Here is a 21,588-nt window from a genome sequence, read left to right as displayed (position 1 = left end):
TGCCACCTAAGAGTCTCTGCAGTTGGTGTAAGAGGGCTCCAGTGTTATGTGACCCGAGGCCACACTAGACCCCTATCGCTGATGCCTCCAGAATAGGTGACCTCCGAGGGTGAGCTCTGAAGAAGGGGAGGCCCTTGTGAACCCTGCTGAGTGCATCCTCCAGGCTGGCCCTCTGATACTGGTGTGCCTGAGTTGATGGCCCGCAAAGGGATCTGGGGTAGAAGTGTACTGAAAATGATTTTGCTGGGACCCTATGCCCTTGACTTCTGGGTCAGGGAGCTGACTCACTCCCTAGGTGGTAGAATCTTCCTCATAATCAAGTTTTTTTCTGATATAACATTTTTCAAACTCAAAAACAAAGAGTCAGCCCCTTCCCCACCTTGACGTCTTAGAGGCTCAGAAAAGCCCCAGAAGTCTTTATGCTGTCCTGGAAGTATGAATGGCAAGACTGGTGGATATGCTTTACTGGTTTTTTCTTTCTTTTCTTTTTTTTTTCTTTTTTCTTCCTTTTTAAAGTGAGGCTATCAAAATTGCAAAAGACAAAAAAAAAAAAAAAATTCAGCATGTGGCTGGCCCAGCTGCAAAACTGCTTATTGAAGACCAAAAAATAAAAAAAATAAAAAAGTTAGGAGGGATGTAGAAGAGTAGGAAGTGGGTAAAACTAGCACCCTTTTGGTGCCACCTGAGTGCCTGGCATTTTGCCTCACAAATGGTTGGAAAGAAAGGATGACATCAGGATTTGAATTAGACTCTGTCACTGGTGCTGAGTGGCTTTGTGTCAATCACTTAACACTGTTTGAGCCTCTGCTTATCTGTGAAGTGATGCTATTAACTCCTACCTTGCAGGGTTGTCATGAAAACTAGACAATAAGGAAATTCCTGTGGTAAGTCCTGGTGGTACCTAGAACCTCTCTTTACTTACACAGCCTGTCTCATGTCTTAGCCTGAGAGAGAGAGAGAGATATTATTGGACACATTTTTCCAGAGGAAGAAACGGGGGCCCTGAGGATATATCACTTGCCCAAGCCACACAGTCAATAAACCATGAAGATGGCTTAAAGCAAACTGACAGAAGATAGTTTACAAAGCAACATCATGGGAGACTTCACCTATTTCTCCAGAATCATGTTGTCAAGACTCCAGATTTATTTGAGAAGGGTTAGGGCTGTCATATTCACATGAATATGGTAGTTTCAAAAAGTCTCTGATTGGGCATTCACCTGAGATCCTGCTTAAAATATACCAGCAAAAGAGTCCTAAATATCCATAGCAAATTCTGCTGGAAACACATCTCCCTAATGCAGTTCCAGGAGAATACCAGATCACTTGAGCTCTATCTAAATTAATGAGCCCCAATACCACCATATGATTCAGACTTATAAGTTCCAATAAGAACAAAAGACCAACTTGCAAATTGTCAAGTCAAATGCAGTGCCCTATAAACTTTCTTTCACCTTCCCATATCCAAAATACCCTCCCCTCTTGTCTCAAGTTAATGGAAACCAAACCTGATTGAATAATTCCTTGGGATTCTTAGGTTCAACTCTATGTTATCATTCCATAGGCCAGGAGGATATCAAGGACTCAACATTTTTACTCAGGCTTCTGGTGAGAGGAATATGGGTACTGCTTACAAAATTAAGACCTCCTGAAGGGAAATCAACATGGAACAAAGTATGAGCAAAGATCCCCATAAAAAGAAAGTAAAAGTTGAGGCAAATCTAGTTCTAACTGAAGAAGGGAGCTATCTATGCCTCAGGCTTTGGGAGTCTCATAGTAAGCACAGGAATCCTTACCTTGTCAATTCCCCTATTAGCAGTCAGTACTGATTCAATTTGTTGGGCATCTAGGGGCTGCTGGGGCTCAGGAGGTCTAATATATATGTGCTTAAATATACCAGATCACATTTTAGGATCAGAACTCTGGTCTGGTGCCTTCTGTGAATCCTAAAGTCACATTCACACATTAAGTGTATCCCTTATCATTTTATCCCTTTATGTTACCATAAAATGTGTGATTGTGTGAGCACTTCCACCTACAGAGCATCTCTAATTATGGCTGTTTTTCCAAAGGCAAATGGATTCTAAAAAAAAATTGTACAATATTTCCCTTATTCATTAGCCTATAATTTGGATTTCAAACACCCCAAAAGTATTGTATGCTCTATATTGTGATGTTCCAATAATAACTAACACAGTCTTTCCCTAATGAATTACCCAAGCTAAGGCTGACCTCCTATTCTAGGGCAGCATTAAAGGCTGCTATGTTCAAGTTATTTCCCATTTTACAGTTTGTGCTGGTTTAGACTGAGAAAGCCAAAGGCAATATACAAAAAAAAAATGTGTATTTCAGTTCTTTAATCTTATTGTTTAAATTTAATCAATGAGAATTCATTTATCTCTATACACACACGTGTATGTGTTTGTATATGTGTGTATGTGTTATATCTGTTCACATGCATCTGACGAAATGCTTTCCTTTAATTCCTGTTTCTCAATAATAGCTCTGGGGTGAATTGAAAAGGGGCAGAAGAAGGGGGGTGTGGTTTCCATGACAATGCATTCCACAGTTACAGCCAGTAACCACTATGGTTAAAAAAAATGAATCACTGTTACCTTAAAATATGAACACACTGCATTATTGGTCTGAAAAGCACTAATTTGGGAGTATTCTGCATGGGGATATACTGCAATATTTTTAGGAGATATTACTGGGCTGTGCCAGGAGATGATGCACTCATTTTAATAATCAAAATAACCACCTTTAGACATTTCAATGATTTGTAATATTTACAGTTCTAATAATTATCACTTTTTCAAAATTATACATGACAACTATATGCTATTAAAATTGTTTCCTAACGACAACTTTCCTCAAAACTGACTCAAAATCACATACCTAAAACCAGGATTATCAATAAATATGACCAGGATTCAATTTTAATATTTTGTTATTATTATTACTAATCAGAAATTGAGAAAAGAGGCATTACCTATTTACCCTTTTTCCTTTCTCTCTTGAGCCTTTCCATTGCAATTTTTATTAGTTTTAAAGTTTATTTATTTGAGAGTGAGAGAGTGCAAGTACAGGAGGGGAAGAGAGAGATGGAGACAGAGAAAGAATCCCAAGCAAGCACCACACTGTCAGCACAGAGCCCAATGTGGGGCTTGAACTCATGAACCGTGAGATCATGACTGGAGCCAAAATCAAGAGATTCACCGACTGAGCCACCCGGGCACCCCTCCAAGGCAATTTTTAAAAAGAAGTGTTTCATGTTGGAAGGGAAAAGGGTGTATTGTACACCAAGAGTCCTGGTGTTTTTTCTTATTGACTGGATAACTTTTAGCAAGCTACCCAGACTCTCTAAACCCCAATTCCCTTGTCTATCACGATGAAATGGATATACCAGAGTACTTCCAAGTTTACCTCCAGTACTGAATTCTCTGAGTTGCCTTCCAAACATAGAATCTTAAGAATAAAAGGATATTTAACAAGCAATTCCATTCAGTCACCTGTCTTCATTAAACTCTTCTATAGTGCTTACTATTTGATATGCTTGGGTAAGTGTTTGCTTTGTGCACTATTCTAAATTCATCTATGGGCTGGAGCCAGACCCTACTCTTGAAAGCCCAATTTGTGTACCTCTTTCCAAATCTCCACTCAGTGGCATCATGATAGTAGCTTGGAATCAGCTGTGAAAGAAGAATTTATCCCCACAGAAATTGACAAACATAATGGATCAAAACTTTTCCTCTTCAGAGAAATATTTACCAGCTCTGCTCTGGTTTAGGTACTTTATCTACATTAATTTATTTAATCACCAAACCACTAAATCTTATAAAAAAGGGAAAGTGAATCAGAGAGAGATGTCTCCAGGCTAACAAAATTGGTGTACTAGTTAGCTTAATGAATCAACAAAAAAATCTCCATGGTGTTCAACCACAAAGGTTTATTTCTCCCTTTTGTTACATGTCCTTCACAGCTTGACTAGGACCCTAGCCCATGTTGTTCCATAAAAGAATACCATCTATCAGGGACATGATATTCTCATGACTGAAGGAAAAAATGATCAATGGCTGAATATGCAGTGGCTCTTCACATTTCTGCTCAGACTTCACATTTTATTGGCCAAGGCAGGTCATATGGTCAAACCTGATGCCAGTCAGGTGGAGAAGGGTAATCCTCTCACTGGGAAGGAAGAGAGAATATTTGGAACAATAACACAGTAGATGACAACTTATCTGGGTGATAGAATTGGAATTTGAACCCAACCAATCTGACCATAGGAGCCAAGTTCTTAAAATAGGCTATTCTGCCTCTTACAGCTAACACTTCTATTTTTTCATGACTTTCCATAACAGGGTTTACTTAGTACCTCTTTGAGGGAATTCTTCCCATGATTCCTATAAAAAGTGTGGTAGATTAAGATGACATAAGGACTTTGGAGCCAATCAGACACACTAGGTTTTGCTGTGTGGTTTCAATCATTATTTTCCTTCCCCTCCTTTCCCTTTCACTGCAAATTGAAGTCCACTTATTTTCACTTGATCTTTTGTAGAGATGTTTTAAAGTAATTAAAACATCAATAGGTTTGTAATATAACCTGTATTTTTATCATTGAGGTTTCTCAAATTTGTAAGGTGGAGAGGTCTGTGAATATGCCTTTCCGTCATCAATGACTTTATAGATTAATTGAAGAGACTGTCATGAAATAAAAGCTAACAGTAGCTCTTTCCAACAGTAATGAAGTATATATAATTAAGTATTCATAAATGTACTTTAAGTTCTAAGAATTCTTGACCAATCTAGTTAACTTCTCTGAACCATGATTTCCGGTTTTGTAAAATGGTAATAATGCTATAGGATCCCTATATGGCTTAAAAGAGATAATGTATTTCAAAATGCCTGTCACACTTACCTGGTTTTTTCCTAGGCTCTCAGTAAATTGTAAGAGCTTTATGTTAATTTCCTGATTTTATTTTTACGATAAAAATTAACAGGAAAGAATAAACCTATCGGACCTACCCAATATGTATAATATCTTTATACTCAACAGTTCTGACTCTAAACTTTCTTCACAAATTTTAGTCTCCAAAAATTTCCCCTCACACTTTCTCAGCAATTTCAAATCCCTCTTGCTGAGGAACACATACCTGCAATGAAGGTTTGTACTAGCGTTAGACCCCACAAAACTGAGTCTAAAATGCATGATGCTTTCCCCATGACTGCTGACTCTTCATGTTCTGTCATTTCTGATTCCTCCATTTCTACTCATTTCTACCCCTATGTGACCCAAACACCCCCCAACACCTAGTTGGAAACAATACAATCTTTATTGAGGAAGCTTAGCTCATTGATTCAAAATCAATTTTGACATTTTGTGTTAGCATCAAGCATTTTTGAAATAATGATTGTCCTCACCTTCAGAATAAGGCCAGGCAAAAATTTGCCTCTAAGACTTCTCATCAAGTTCACTTTCACTCTTAAGCACCATTTTGACAGAGCAACTCCAAAATATCACCCTCACACCACCTGGGCAAGTTGCTTCAGTATGAAAATCAAATTAAAAAAAAAAAAAAAACAAACAAAAAGAAACAAACAAACAAAAGCACTATTTAGGTCCTTTTCACCAAATTTGATGTCAGTGTTGAAAGAATAAGATTTGAATCTTGGGTTCCAGTCCTAGCTTTTACACTTTGTAACTGAGATAATCAGTTAACCTCTTTGACAGTTAATTTTCCCATCCATTAAAAAAAAGGATAGGTTGTTAAATAAAACACCTCAGAGGGGTCCAATGAGGATTAAGTAAAATATATTTTTTTCATATGCAAATAGAAAAAATATTATTAAAAATAAATGCTAAGTACAAATGCAAAGTTTGATGTGGAAATAATTTTAAAGTACTACCAGGAACAAACCATTTGAAAGTACTCATTACTCCAATGCCGGAGATAATTAATTGTAGTATTTTAGTACTTAATTTAGTATTTAGTACAGCTCCAATAACATCACAATAAAACTGTATTCAAAGTATATCCAATAGTGTAGGCTGTTTTTGAAAAAAATATACCTTTGGTACCTATTCTTGCTTTTAGACAAAAATCTGCATACAAAAATGCCATTAATGATGCCATAGTATTTTCAATATTTCATGGCATGTTTCACAAGTCGCTTCTTGTTACAGTTCAAGAATATTTCTTACTTCAATATTATGAAAAAAATTGAAACATTCTTATAGGAAAATATTGGCACATATGCATAACAAAATTATTTGGCTAAAAGTTACAGATAAGGAATTCTTAGTGCAAAGAGCATTAATATTCAAAAATTGTTAATGTGTAATAGTCAATTTATGCTTGTATGAATTTAAATTTTCACTAAAAATCCCATGGGACTCATTTTTATTCTCCATAAGTGTCTTATACATGATACCTGAGCAAAATTCTGCTGTTCCATTTTGATTTGTCTCAAGATGTTATTTTTATTTGGTTATTTTATTGGGTTTTTACATGACAGTTTAGCTGAGTATAAGTTCTAGGTTGCCAGCTTATTTCTCCAAGTATTCTGAAGAATAAATCTAGTCATCTTTTTTTGTAATTGCTCGATTTTTCACATTGACCAATTTTGTTCATTGTCTTGGAGATTCACTCCAATGTAATTAGATATGAAATTCACTTTCTGTATCCTGTTTAGGTTTTCTTGTAGTGGCCATATCTAAGGATTCATATCTTTAATCAATTAAAAAATGAATCCAAGGACTCATGTCTTTAATCAATTATTAAAAAAATGTGAAGTCATACCACTATGCATTTTTTCTCTCCATGTTCTCTTATCCTTTTTTTTTAAATTTTGATTATACATATATTTACTTTCCTTTTCTTTTATATCCATTATTTCTTTGGCTGCTTGTGCTACACTATGGGTAATTTCCTCAGAAATCTTTCCATGTACTAATTCTGTCTTTAGTTCTTTAAAATATTTATTTGGTTTTTAACTTATTATTATACTTTTCAGTTATAAAAGCTCTATTGTTTTTTATTGAGATATGACTGAATTATAAAGTTGTACAAGTTTACAGAGTACAACATGTTGATATGATATACTTACACACTGCTAAATGGTTACCACCATAGCATTAGCTAACACTTCTGTCATCTCACATTAATTGCCACTTCTTTTTGTGGGGAGAACATTTAAGATCTACTCTCTTAGTAACTCTCAAATATATAATACAGTATTGTTAACTATAATCACCATGTTGTACATTAGATCCCCTTGACTTATTTATCTTATTACTAAAATTTCATGCCTTTTCATCAATATATCTCCATTTCCACTATTCCTCAGCCTCTGGTAATCACCATTCTACTCTCTGTTTCTAGGAGTTTGGCTTTTTTAGGTTCCATGTATAGTTATATCATACAGTACTTGTTTATCTCTGACTTATTTCACTTAGCATGATGTCCTCAAGGTTGATCCATATTGTTGCAAATGTCAAGATTTATTTCTTTTTTATGGATGAATAATATACCATTGTATATACTACATCTTCTTTATCCATCTGTTGATGGACATTCAGGTTGTTTCCCTAACATCTCCACCAACAGTACATAAGGATAACTTTTTCTCTACATCCTCACTAACACTTGTTATCTCGTCTTTTTGATGACAGCCATTCTAACAGGTGTGATGTGATCTCATTGTGGTTCTTACTTGCATTTCCCTGATGATTAATGATAATGAGCACTTTTTCATGTTCCTGTTCCCCATCTGTATGTCTTCTCTGGTAATATGTCTACACAGCTCTTCTGCCCATTTTTAATTACAATTTTTTGAGTTTGGGGGCTTTTTTGCTATTGAGTTGTATAAGTTCTTTATATATTTTGCATATTAAACCCTTATGTACATATATGATTTGCAAATATTTCTCCCTTTCTAGAGATTGACTGTTCTTTTTGTTGACTGTTTCTTTTGCTGACCTGGCACATATTATTAACGAATGCTTAACAATATTTGTTCATTCATTCATTCATTCTTTAATTCATTCATTCATTATATACCAAATCAAGCCAAGAAACGTATTTCATATATCTGTCAAACACAGCAAAATTCCTATGAAATGACTAATTCTATTTTTATACTGTGTTTGTCCATCTGTGAAACAATGGCAAATTGTTCATTGTCAAAAAATATATACTAAATCGAAGTTAACTTTGAAAGCAGCAATTCATGGATAGACTGTCAAAAACATGGCTCATTTTAAATGGCTTTATATTGCCACTGTGCTTTACTACTACAAATAGATTTTCCTTATCAGCTTCCTTTCATCTAAACAATAGATGGTTCTTCAAGCTGCAAGAGCTAAATGAGGTGACTTACTTACCCTGAAAAACACCACTCTATTATGTTGCAAGGAGGGGCCCTCAGCTAATCATACCCAAACAAAGTGAAATGAATACTCAGTGCAACAAACGCTTGTCTGAAACCAGGAAGACATCAGATCTCTTTTACAATCTCCAGTAACATACCACAGAATTAAGATTATGACTCAATTATCTTTTTCTCTTAATAAGCTGCAAGAATGCTGGTTAAAGTACTTGATAGCACCAAATTATAAATATAGCCAAACTAGATTTCCATTTCCTGTTTGCTTAAAATAAGGTTATTGTGAGAAAACTGTATTTTACTACAGTGTGTGAATTAATCCCATTATAAAAGTGCTGGTGCTCTCTCCTTTCATTATAAGGATAGTCATTCTCAGGTATAATGTGTTGGAAGATCTAAATTGTGTTTGCTAAAGTTGTTATCATATGACCACAGAAAAGCCTTTGCTGTGTTCATGACATTTGCATATTTACTTAATTTCCCATTTGTGGTTCCCAATTATTATTTTCTTATTCACTCAATTCCTTCAACAAATATTTTTGTGTGTCTTTTATGTGCTACACACTATGCTGAGTTTGGAATGCAGTTTAACTAGATCAATACAGTCCTGGCCTCATGGAGACTAGTAAGGAAGGCAATTTGGGATACATGCTTTGAGTAGAGCTTCATGACTTCATGAAAGCCTATAGGAGGATCTCATCAGAGAATACAAAATTGGGAAAGTGAATGGGAATTTACTGGACACATGGGATACTGAAAAACATCTCAAATAGAGGGAATAAAATATACAAAGAACACGTGGTGTCAAAAATAAGGAGTGTAGGGAGAACTGAGATAAGCCCAGAATAACTAGAACATGGAACCAAGGGCAAACATCAAGTGAGGAGAGGCTGATGAAAGTAAAGGTCAAACTACGCAGACTATATTTAAGATTTTTGTTTGTATTCTAAAAGCCATAGGAAACTACCTGAAAATATTTTTAAAGTAGCTTCATCGATATAACTGAAATATAATATAAACAAACAAATATGTAAAGTACAACATAAGCTTCAGTATATGTATACATCCCTGAAACCATCAGCATAATCAAGACAGTGAACATAACTGTTCACCTTTATAACCCCTGTCAAGCAAATCTTTCCTACTCTCCATCTGAAAGCAACCTGAGATCTGCTTTCTATCATAACAGATTAGTTTGCACTTTCTAGAAATTTATATAAATGAAATCATATGGTATGTGCTTTTCCTGATTGTTTTTTCGCTTAACATATTTGAGATTCATCTATGCTGTTGTCTCATTCACCTTTTTATTGCTATGTAACAGTACATTGTAAAGATATACTATAATTTGTTTATCCATTCATCTGTTAATGAACATCTGCATTGTTTCCACTTTGGGGCTGCATAGTTGTTCTGCATATTTGTGTATAAGTCTTTGTACAGACATATATTTTCTTTTTTATTGGATTGGAAAAGAATGATCACATGGTAGACATACATTTACATTTTTGAGAAACTTTCAAAGTGATTGTACCATTTAAAACTCCCTCCAATAGTGGATCAGAATTCCAGCCCCTTCAGATTTAAGTCAAACCTGGTATGATCATTTTAATTTTAGCCATTTTAATAGATGTATATTACTATCTCATTGTAATTTTAATTTGCTTTTCCCTAAGTATTAATAGCAAACAATTTTCCATGCTTATTTGCTGTCTGTGATCTTCTTTGGTAGTGTCTACTCAAATCTTTCAGTCATCTTTGAAATTGAGTTGTTTCTTGTTGAGTCTTGAGAGTTCTTTATATAATTGGGAGTTAAGCCCTCAATTAGATATATGTTTGCACATATTTCCCCTCAGTTTATAGCTTGTGTTCTCATTCTTTTAATAGTGCCTATCCAATTTATTAACTTTTATGATTCATATTTTTGGTGCCATATCTAATCAATGTGACTAAAGTCACAAAGATGTTATCCTCTAGTATCTTCCAGAATTTTTGTAGTTTATGTTTTACATTTAAGTCTATGATAAATTTGGACCTATTTTTTATACACAGTGTGAGGTATGGATCCAGGCTCTTTTTTTTTTTTTTTTTGCATATGTATATCCAATTGTTCAAGCACTACTTGCTAAAATAGCTCTCCTTTCTTCACTCAATTGTAGGCTTTCGTCAAAAATCAGTTGTTCTTAGAAGTCTGGTTTATTTTTGGACTCTCAATTCCTCTCTATTGATCTATTTGTCTATCTTTACACAAATACCATCTTTATGCCAGCTCTTTCTTTCAAAGCTATTTTGACTCTCCTAGATACTTTGAATTTCCATATGAATTTTAGAATTAGCTTGTTGACGTCCATGACAATTTCTCTAGAACTTTGATAGGGATTATGTTGAATCTCTAGATTAATTTGTAGAGAATAAACATTTTAACAATGATTAGTCTTTCAACATAGGAGCAAGGTACCTCTTCATTTATTTAGATCATCTTTAATTTTCCTCAGCAATACTGTGTAATTTTAAATGTACAGTTCTTCCACATCTTTCATCAGATTTATTCCTAAGTACTTAATATTTTTTGCTATTGTAAATAGAATTGCTTGATTGATTTCAGTTTCTAACTGTTCATTCTTACTGTGGACAAATACACTTGAGTTTTCTAGATCAACTTTTTATCTTTCTAACTTGCTAAACTCACTAATTTGTCCCCCACTTTTTTTTATAGATTCCATCAGATCATATCATGTCATCTGTGAATACTAAGTTTTACTTCTTCCTTTGTTTCTTTTCCTTGACTGAAAATGCTGGACAGAACATCCAGTACAGTGTTGCATGAAAGTAGTGCAAGTGAATATCTCTGTCTTGTTCCTGATAAGGTGAAAATATTCAGTCTTTCAATATTAAGTATAATATTAGCTGTTGGTTTTTCATAAGGTTCTTTATTAGGTTAAGGAAGGTCCCTTCTAATTGCTTCTACTTTGCTGAGAGTTTTTTTTTTTAATCAAGAATAGACATTGGTTTTTCTCAGATACACTCAGGTGTATACATGATTATATATATGATTATTTTTTCTTAGTTTATATGGTGATTTTTTTTTTAATTTAAACCCTCTATTCCTGAGATAAACCTTACTTGGTCATGATGTATTATAATTTTATACAGTATTGGATTAGCTATGCTAAAATTTTATTTGGATTTTGCAATTATGTCCCTGAGGGATATTAATCTGTAGTATGCTTTTCTTATATTCCCGTTTTTGGTATCAGATACCTATCTCAAAGAATGAATTGGAAGGTATTGTCTCTTCTTCAATATTTTGGAATATTTTACATAAAACTCATATTATTTCTTCCTTAAATGTTTGGTAGAATTCACCAGAATAAAACCATCTGGACCACACGTGTGTGTGCATGTGTGTGTGTATGAAAATGTATACAAAATATTTAAGTGAATATTAAGAGGGCTGTGATATGTATTTGCATTTCAGTAAAGTCATTCTGGCTGCAATGTGGAGGATTGAAAAAGGGTAATAAGGGCAGTGTATAGTCTATGTAGAAGGCACTTTCAGTAATGCAGGCAATACATAGTAGAGATTTAGACTAGAGTATTAGCAGTAGAAACAAAGACAAATGATTGGACTCAAGGAACATTTTAGAGTATAAGCAAGAGGCAGTGGTGCTACATCAGATATGGGGAGAAATGAAGAATGATTTCCGGGTTTCTGATGTATACCTAACTGGATAATTTGTAATGTCATTCACTGAAACAGGCCATAATTAAAGAGGAGTAAAACAGAGTAGGTGCATATGTGTGGGTTGAGAGATATCATTATTGTTTATTATCTGCTTGTTGTTTGTTCATTTATATTTATGATGCCTTTTCTAACCCTAAGTTGAATACATGTATCTAAACCTCAGAGTAAATTTCTGGGGTAGAAATATAACTTTATTCATTGTCTCTGGATATGCTGTATTAAAACCTTGAGTATCAAAGATATCATTTAACCTCTGAAAGAAGTGCATGAGGAAAGAAAATTCCCTATGAGCAGGCTTTGAAGAATTCCAATACTTAATAACTTTCTTCTTTTTTTAATCTTCAGGACTCCTGTTTTTCTTAGTAGCCACCCTATTGACTCTGACTCTTACATACTAACCCTTTGTCCAATAGTGTAGAAACCATATAGGTTGGGTGTTACTTGGTGCCAGGGAGGCAGAAAATTGGTAATATTTACAATTAGATACTTCTTGATTTCAGTTTATCAGGAATTCTTCTCTGTTTTCCCATAAAAATACATCTTCCATAAGGGATTGTAAAGATTATGAGATATTTGAACATATTAGTGGATGGAAAACTCAAGAAAAGAAAGTCAATATTTTAAGCCATTAGGGAAATAATTTTTAAACCATAATGAGATACCACCACACACCCCTTAGAATGACTAAAATTGGGGCACCTGGGTGGCTCAGCCAACTCTTCATTTCAGCTCAGGCCATGATATCATGGTTCATGGGGTTGAGCCCCATGCTGGGCCAGAGCAGAACCTGCTTGGGATTCTCTTTCTCTCTCTCTGCCCCTCTCCTTCTTTCATGCTCCTTCTCTTTCAATATGTAAATTAAAAAATGACTAAAATTTCAATAGATTGATAATTTTAAGTATTGATGAGGATATGGAAGAATTGAAACTTTCACACACTATAGGTAGGAAAGTAAAATGGTCCTCCAACCCTTCTAGAAAACAGCTTGACATTTTCTAAAAAGCTAAACATAAACTACATGGAATTTCTAGATATTAAGAGAAATGAAAACATGTCCATGCATACTTGTACGCAAATGCTCATAGAAGCTTTCCCATAGTACTAGCAAAGTAGAAATAACTCACATGTATGTCAATGGGTAAATGGGTAAACAAAATTGAGATACATGTCAAAATAATTAAACTATATATAGTATAATTATACTTATAGAAAATTCTAGAAAATAAAAATTAACATTGTGATACAAAGTAGATATACTGCTGCCTACACCTATGCATAGAGGGAAGGTAGGGCTAAAAAGGGGCATGAAGAATCTCTCGGGATTGATGGAAATTATTAGTATTCTTATTGTGGTTTCACAGTTGTATCTATCTGTCAAAATTCATCACATTGTAAATTTTAAATAGATGCACTTCATCATATGTAAATTACACCTCAATAATGTTTATTAAATATACCTTAGATGGTTTATGATTCAAGATCAAGGTATTATATTAGTTCTCTAGGCGAATTATCAAATTAAAAACCAAAGATGCAGGTTTTAACCAATTTTTTTCCACATAGGTATTATATAAGCTGATAATTTTCTAATTAGTTAAGTGATATAATTCTACATAAGGTTCCACTTGCCAGAAATAAGAAAAAAAAATTTGAGTTTGCCAAGACTACTCACACAATTCCTTTGATAATTCTTATGTGTATTTTACTGGAATTTGAAATATATTTTATATTCCTAGGAAAAGGTATATATATTTAAAAATAACTTTCTAGTGAGGCAGGCTCAATGTTTTGGAGTTGAGAATTGAGAAATACTAATGAAGCAATGAGTATGTGATTGAAAAATGAGAATTCCCAGGCTAAGGGATCTGGGACATTTGTTTGAATGTTAGTAACAGTCTGATCCTGTGATTGCAGAGAAAGAGAAGAAAAGCTAGTTGGAAGACCTACCCACTGCACATAAAATAGTATCAAACCTACATAGTAGAGCACAAAACTACATTCACCTACATGGGAAATGATACTAACTTGAATAATATTTATTTATGCCCCATACTACCATGTCATTCTAAAGTCTAATTTAGTGCAGCCTTCTAGGGTGTTTTATAGAGTATAATGGGATATCCCTTTGTCCCAGGCCCCAGCTACAGTACATTGTCTCTGTGGATATTGGTCAGACTCATGGCCTCATAACGCCTAGGTCCACATTATATTTACTCCATATAGGAAGGACTCTAAATTTGAACTTCCAGAAATAGGGAGATCATCACTCGCATTGCTTTCTATGACATCCACTAAAAAAGAGGAAGCTGCTGACAGTTTTGAATAAGACTCAGAAATTCTCCTGCTTGTGTTTGAATACAGGATCAACTATTTACTTGTCAGGGATCTTTAAGACATTAAACAAATGTCTTAAAGTCTCTGTGCTACAGTTTTCTCATCTGTAAAATGAGGGTTAGAAAACTTTAAATTTAGAGATTTAAATGATTTAATATATACAATGTCCTAAAACACTGCCTAGCACATAAAAAAATATGACACCGTGTTATTAGTTATTGTTCTTATAGCTATTATTACCATGATCACTTCCATCATAATTGTACAGAAAAAGTCCTATTAAATCTTTAAGAATCAGTTTGAATATCATCCCTTTGAAGACTTTGTTGACTCTTCCCACTCATATAGCAACCCCTTCTCCCAAGAATACTTTGGACTTTTTTTTCTTTATAACATTTGGTAAAGTTATATATATGTCTAGGTGCTGTGACAAGTACTGTATATTTAATGGTACATGAGACAAGCAGGAAAGGGACCCTACCCTCCCGAAGCCATTTTCCCAATGCGGAAACATGAGAAAGATTCAATCACTTAAATGATACAGTGTGAAGCTAGGTTACAGAGCCATATTCAAAGTTCTCAAGACTGCATTGTTTATACTATACTGCCTCCCAGTTTATTGTTATTTGTTTATATTTTATTTTTACATTTATTTAGTAAAAGAGAGAGAGCGAGAAAGAGAGAGAGAGAGAGAGAGAGAGAGAGAGAGAGTGTGTGTGTGTGTGTGTGTGTGTGTGTGTGTGTGTGTGTGTTTGAATGGGAGAAGGCCAGAGAGGGAGGGAGACAGAGAATCCCAAGTAGGCTCTATACTGTCAGCTCAGAAACTGATGCAGGGCTTAGACCCACAAACTGTGAGATCATGACCTGAGCCAAAATCAAGAGTCAGGCACTTAACTAGTTGAGCCACCTAGTTGTCCCTATACTTTTTGTATAAAGAAACTTAGGTCTCTTTCCCATCAATATATGTTTAGTTCAATATTAGTCACACAGTTAATGCTCAAGAATTGCTTACTCAGTCATTCAAATAAAGCAACAAAAGAATAAATATACTTGAAATGATTTCCAATGAAATGTTTCTCAAAAAGAAGCATTTTGTTGTTAAGATATATGTAAATAAGCTAACATGCATAAAGATACATCAATTTCTCTTAGATAAAATGTCTTATAATGTGCTTATATACTCAATATTATCCAGAAAATAAAGGAAGAAAAGGCAAATACAATGGTGACAAGTTGCTTTTAAAGAGTTAAAATGAATACAAATATGTAAGATTATGTTGATCATCAGAGGTCAACACTCAAATGACCATTGCAGGCAAGGCTGTAATGTTGTTGATATCAAAGTATTATTGTTCATCTGCAAATGCTTCAAGCAGTCCTAGAGTTCACTCTTAATAGGCACTACCGGAAAACATTTCTGGCACTGCATAGTTGGTCTTATTCTCAAAAACTCTTAGGACAAGAAAGTCATACCCCTCAACACTGTCACAACTCAAGGATGCTTAAAGTCAAGAAGTTCTATATGGACTAAAGCTCTGCAGGATCTCTAAGAGGTCAGCTAGTCTATACACCATCTTTAGTTAGAATAATCTACAAAAAATGCTTACAAAAATTGCTTCTATTTGCTTATATTCTGATTTAGCTACCAAACCATCAATCCACTCAATATTTGTTGAGTTCTATTACATTTCAGATATTAGACTAGAAACTAAGGATACAAATATAAATACAACACATTCTCTCCCCTGTAAAAAACTCACACACTAGAGAAGAAAAATCACATAAATCACATAAATAACCAACTTACATGATAAAATGAGAAGAGGGTTAACAGTTTATATGGGCATGTTATGGGAAACCGAGGGAATGCAATTAATTTGGCCTGGGGAAGACACAGTAGCCATTTAGTGAGATGATATTAGATTGAAATCTTGATAAGCAGGAACTGCCAAGTGATTAAGTTGGGATGGGCTCCATATAGAGTATACCAAGTGCCATGAAAATGTAGTATGCTCAACAAATGGCAAAAAGTTTTATGTGGTTGGATCACAAAGTTCTTGGTGGGAAGTAATGGGATAAGAGGTTGGTTAGGTAGTTTTAACAAAGCTGAGTTTAGATTTCATATTGTCAATGCATACATGTATATAATAATTCTGAAAAAACAACAACAGCAACAAAGACATAGGCCAGGGATCCTCAAGGAGCTACTAAAAATATTATATTGAGAAAAAAGGAATTGAGTCACATTCTCTGTATACCAGACAATATGTAATTTCTGCACACAGAAAGAACTATGATTGGGCAAACCTTTTAACTCTTGCACAATGCATTTGAGGTGCAGCTGGAGCTGGAAAATGTAGGCCTTGTGACACCTTCTTGAATGCTCTTTCTTATGTACCATGCTGTGGCAAATTTCAACATGAAACAAATTCTGAAAATTTAACTCAAAACACTTTATGCAGACTCCTTCTGTGTGAATGCAGCTTTTCAAGAAGAACTCTTCAGTTCTGACTATACTAATTACAGAATTTATAGTTCTGTGTCCTCAAAAGGAATAGGTAGAATTTTCTATAAAAATGCTAAACATATTTAAATCTCTTGTAAAGTTGAAATACTAAGCTAAAATGAGGCAGGCAGGAGCAAAGTCAAGTTTCCACCTGAGCTAATGTTTGCACATTCTTCTATTCAATTTAACAAAAAGTACATGGAGTTTCTCAAAAGCTTCCTGTCACAGCCAGATACAAATGGAAAACAAATTGAGAATAAAGACAAATCAATAAGTCTGAGGGGGGAAAACCATAAAGCCCACCTGCATTTTCAGGAAAGGGAACTACTAAACATAAACCACAAAAGTTTCTGCTCTCCAGATCAAAGCAAACACACACACACACACACACACACACACACACACACACTAGGCAAATCACCAACAATAACTACTGCCCTCATCTTTTGTGAAATTAGGTCTTCAGAAAGATTATTATTCCTAACACTGAAAACTGGAGATAAAAATGATCTCTGAAAATTAAAATAGACATACTCAGAGTTCACATATTAGAATTGACTATTTTAGAATTTATTAAAAAGGCTTTTTTAGTGTTTTACTTAAAAACAGTACATTCTTACTTTACAAAGTTTCAGGAGGTCCATATCAAAATTTCAAGTCTCTTTAGTTTAAAAAACAAAATAAATTCCTTCCAAGTATAAAGACAACAAGGGAAGATGAAGACATACATGAACAGTAGATACAAGAACTTTAAAAAAGCAGTGATTATGGAACAAACATTGTAAGATCAAATGTTTGTCATCACCTAAGTACTTCCCAAGAACAGCATTATGTGAAATAGTTCTACTGTATCTCTAAGCCTTAAGAAAAGAGAAAATAGGAGGGCACTTGGGTGGCTCAGTTGGTTGGGTATCTAACTTTGGCTTAGGTCATGATCTCGTAGTTTTTGAGTTCAAGCCCCATATCTTGGCTCACTGCTCACTGCTGTCATCTGGGAGCCCTCTTTGGATCCTCTGCCCCCCCCTCTCTCTGTGTACCTCCCTTGCTCACATGTTCTCTCAAAAATAAAATAAACATTTAAAAAAATAGAGATAAAACAGGAGCACGTGGGGGGCTCAGTTGGTTGGGCATCCAACTCTTCATTTCAGCTCATGTAATTTTTTAAGAAAAAAAAAAGGAAAATAAAAACAATTGGGAAAGAAAAACGTACTTTAAAAAATTTATTAGACTATTTTTTTTAATTTTGAGAGATACAGAGAGAGCATGTGGAGGGGCAAAGCAGGGAGAGAGGGAGAGGGAGAGAGAGAATCTTAAGCAGGCTCCAAGCTCACTGCAGAACCTGATACAGGGCTTGATCCCATAACTCTGGGAAATGACCTGAACTGAAATAGTCAGATACTCAACCAACTGAGCCTCTGAGGCACCCCTATTAGACTTTAGAACCTTGTGCTTTCAAATAATTCTTTACTACTAAATAAAGTTAACAAGATATGCTATTCTTTTACATTAGAAATTAGCAATGATCTTAACTCTATGTTTGTTCTTCACTTTATATTGGTTTAGATTACATAGAAAGCAAGAGATTTTAATTTTGAAGTTAGAAACCCAAAGTTCAAGTTACTTAGAAGTGGGGCTTTGAGAAAGTCACTTAACTCTGAGACTCTCTTTCTACATCTATAAACTGAGGTTAATAGGATCTGATGAGAAAAAGTAGATCCCAATGTGTGATAAATCATAAAATATAAAAAGATAATATGATCTAGCAAGAAGGATCAAGTTTGTCACTTCTTTCTTTGGGAATACAGGATATTTTTATCTTTTATATGTGGTTAAAACCAACTCACATGTGTTTATACAATAAGAACATTTCTTGGTCACAGCATTATGGTCAACTGAATTAAAAGAGGTCAGATCCAGTTCTTGCCAATCTCTTAACCTGGCCTTCCTCTGTTCGGTGGTCTGGTATCACCAGGCAGGCAGCAAGATAGCTGTAATAATTCTAGTCTTCACTTAATGAATTGCAATGTGGAGAAGAAAGGAAGGTGACATCCAGAAGGTCTCTCAGAAGATCAAGAATACCCTTTCCCAGAAATCCCATGGAAATCCCTCCTTGCATTTTAGAGACTCTGAATGGATCACATGGTCAATTTAGAAACAAATATTGGCAAAGAATTAACCTTAGACAAGTCATTCACTGGAATGCAATTAACCTTAGACAAGTCAGGCCAACCCTTGGAGCTTGAGTAGGTCATGTCTCTTCTGTGGCACATGGGTTTAATGGTGGAAAAATAAATGCTTCAACAACCGATTCTGTGAGGAATGAGGGAGGGGCAACTGAATCCTGGGTAGGCAATGAAAGTGTTCCTAAAAGCTATAATGGAAAATATTCTTCTCTTACTGGAAAACCCTGCCAATGGCCAAAAATAATGATATAACTTAATTTTTTTAAGTAATCTCTACATCCAATATGCACAGCTCAAACTTACAACCTGAGATCAGGAGCCTCAGGCTCTATTGATTGAGCCAGCCAAGTTCCCCATTTTTTAACTTATATAATAATTCACACTTACCCACACAACCTGTGCATATAATTGGTTTGAAGTTACAGTAGAAAAGCATCTTCCATGATAGGTAAATTTCAAGTATTGTACCAAAGGAAACAATCTAATAATTTTTGAGGCAGAAGAAAAAGCCTTGGCTTTGTTATCAGACAAACATGGATTTGAATTCTACTTCCATAACACACTTAGATATATGACTTTGGGCAATTCATTTAGACAGTCCAACCCTCTTTACAATCAAATTAGGATAATATTATCTACCATATAGAACTGCTATGAAAATAAAAGTAAATGACATAATATGAAAGTATTTTTCCGAGGACGGCGGCAAGATGGCGGCTTAGGAGGACGCTGGGCTCACCGCACGTCCTGCTGATCACTTAGATTCCATCTACACCTGCCTAAATAACCCAGAAAACCGCCAGAGGATTAGCAGAACAGAGTCGCCGGAGCCAAACGCAGATGAGAGGCCCACGGAAGAGGGTAGGAAGGGCGGCAAGGCGGTGCGCACTCCACGGACTGGCGGGAGGGAGCCGGGGCGGAGGGGAGGCTCGCCGGCCAAGCAGAGCCCCCGAGTCGGGCTTGCAAAAGCGGAGGGGCCGGGCGGACTGTGTTCCGACAGCAAGCGCGACTTAGCGTCTGGGAGGTCAGAAATTAACAGCTCTGCTCGGAAAGCGGGAAGGCTGGAGGACAAAGGGAAGGAGAGCTGCTGAGCCCCCTGACAACAGAGCTCAGTTTGGTGGGGAACAAAGGCGCTCGCCAGCGCCATTTCCCCCGCCCATCCCCCAGCCGAAATCCCAAAGGGAACCGGTTCCTGCCAGGGAACTTGCTCGCTCCGCGCAAACACCCAACTCTGCGCTTCGGCGGAGCCAAACCTCCGGCAGCGGATCTGACTCCCTCCCGCTGCCACAGGGCCCCTCCTGAAGTGGATCACCTAAGGAGAAGCGATCTAAGCCCGCCCCTCCTGCCCCCGAGCACCTTGCCTACCCACCCCAGCTAATACGCCAGATCCCCAGCATCACAAGCCTGGCAGGGTGCAAGTAGCCCAGACGAGCCACACCACCCCACAGTGAATCCCGCCCCTAGGAGAGGGGAAGAGAAGGCACACACCAGTCTGACTGTGGCCCCAGCGGTGGGCTGGGGGCAGACATCAGGTCTGACTGCGGCCCCGCCCACCAACTCCAGCTATACACCACAGCACAGGGGAAGTGCCCTGCAGGTCCTCACCACGCCAGGGACTATCCAAAATGACCAAGCGGAAGAACTCCCCTCAGAAGAATCTCCAGGAAATAACAACAGCTAATGAGCTGATCAAAAAGGATTTAAATAATATAACAGAAAGTGAATTTAGAATAATAGTCATAAAATTAATCGCTGGGCTTGAAAACAGTATACAGGACAGCAGAGAATCTCTTGCTACAGAGATCAAGGGACTAAGGAACAGTCACGAGGAGCTGAAAAACGCTTTAAACGAAATGCATAACAAAATGGAAACCACCACAGCTCGGCTTGAAGAGGCAGAGGAGAGAATAGGTGAACTAGAAGATAAAGTTATGGAAAAAGAGGAAGCTGAGAAAAAGAGATAAAAAAATCCAGGAGTATGAGGGGAAAATTAGAGAATTAAGTGATACACTAAAAAGAAATAATATACGCATAATTGGTATCCCAGAGGAGGAAGAGAGAGGGAAAGGTGCTGAAGGGGTACTTGAAGAAATAATAGCTGAGAACTTCCCTGAACTGGGGAAGGAAAAAGGCATTGAAATCCAAGAGGCACAGAGAACTCCCTTCAGACGTAACTTGAATCGATCTTCTGCACGACATATCATAGTGAAAATGGCAAAATACAAGGATAAAGAGAAAATTCTGAAAGCAGCAAGGGGTAAACGTGCCCTCACATATAAAGGGAGACCTATAAGACTCGTGACTGATCTCTCTTTTGAAACTTGGCAGGCCAGAAAGAATTGGCACGAGATTTTCAGTGTGCTAGACAGAAAAAATATGCAGCCAAGAATCCTTTATCCAGCAAGTCTGTCATTTAGAATAGAAGGAGAGATAAA

General features: G+C 36.0%; 1 protein-coding gene across 8 annotated transcripts in view; it reads right to left on the bottom strand.

Moving 5' to 3' along the window:
* DLG2 (discs large MAGUK scaffold protein 2) overlaps positions 1-21,588 on the bottom strand; it is a 2,073,554-nt gene that overhangs the window by 1,220,543 nt on the left and 831,423 nt on the right. The window lies entirely within an intron of this gene.

The sequence above is a fragment of the Prionailurus bengalensis genome, chromosome D1 (genome assembly GCF_016509475.1).
Source record: "Prionailurus bengalensis isolate Pbe53 chromosome D1, Fcat_Pben_1.1_paternal_pri, whole genome shotgun sequence".
Lineage (NCBI taxonomy): Eukaryota > Metazoa > Chordata > Mammalia > Carnivora > Felidae > Prionailurus > Prionailurus bengalensis.
Note: the sequence above shows the minus strand (reverse complement) of the source record. Positions and strands in the feature narration are given on the sequence as shown.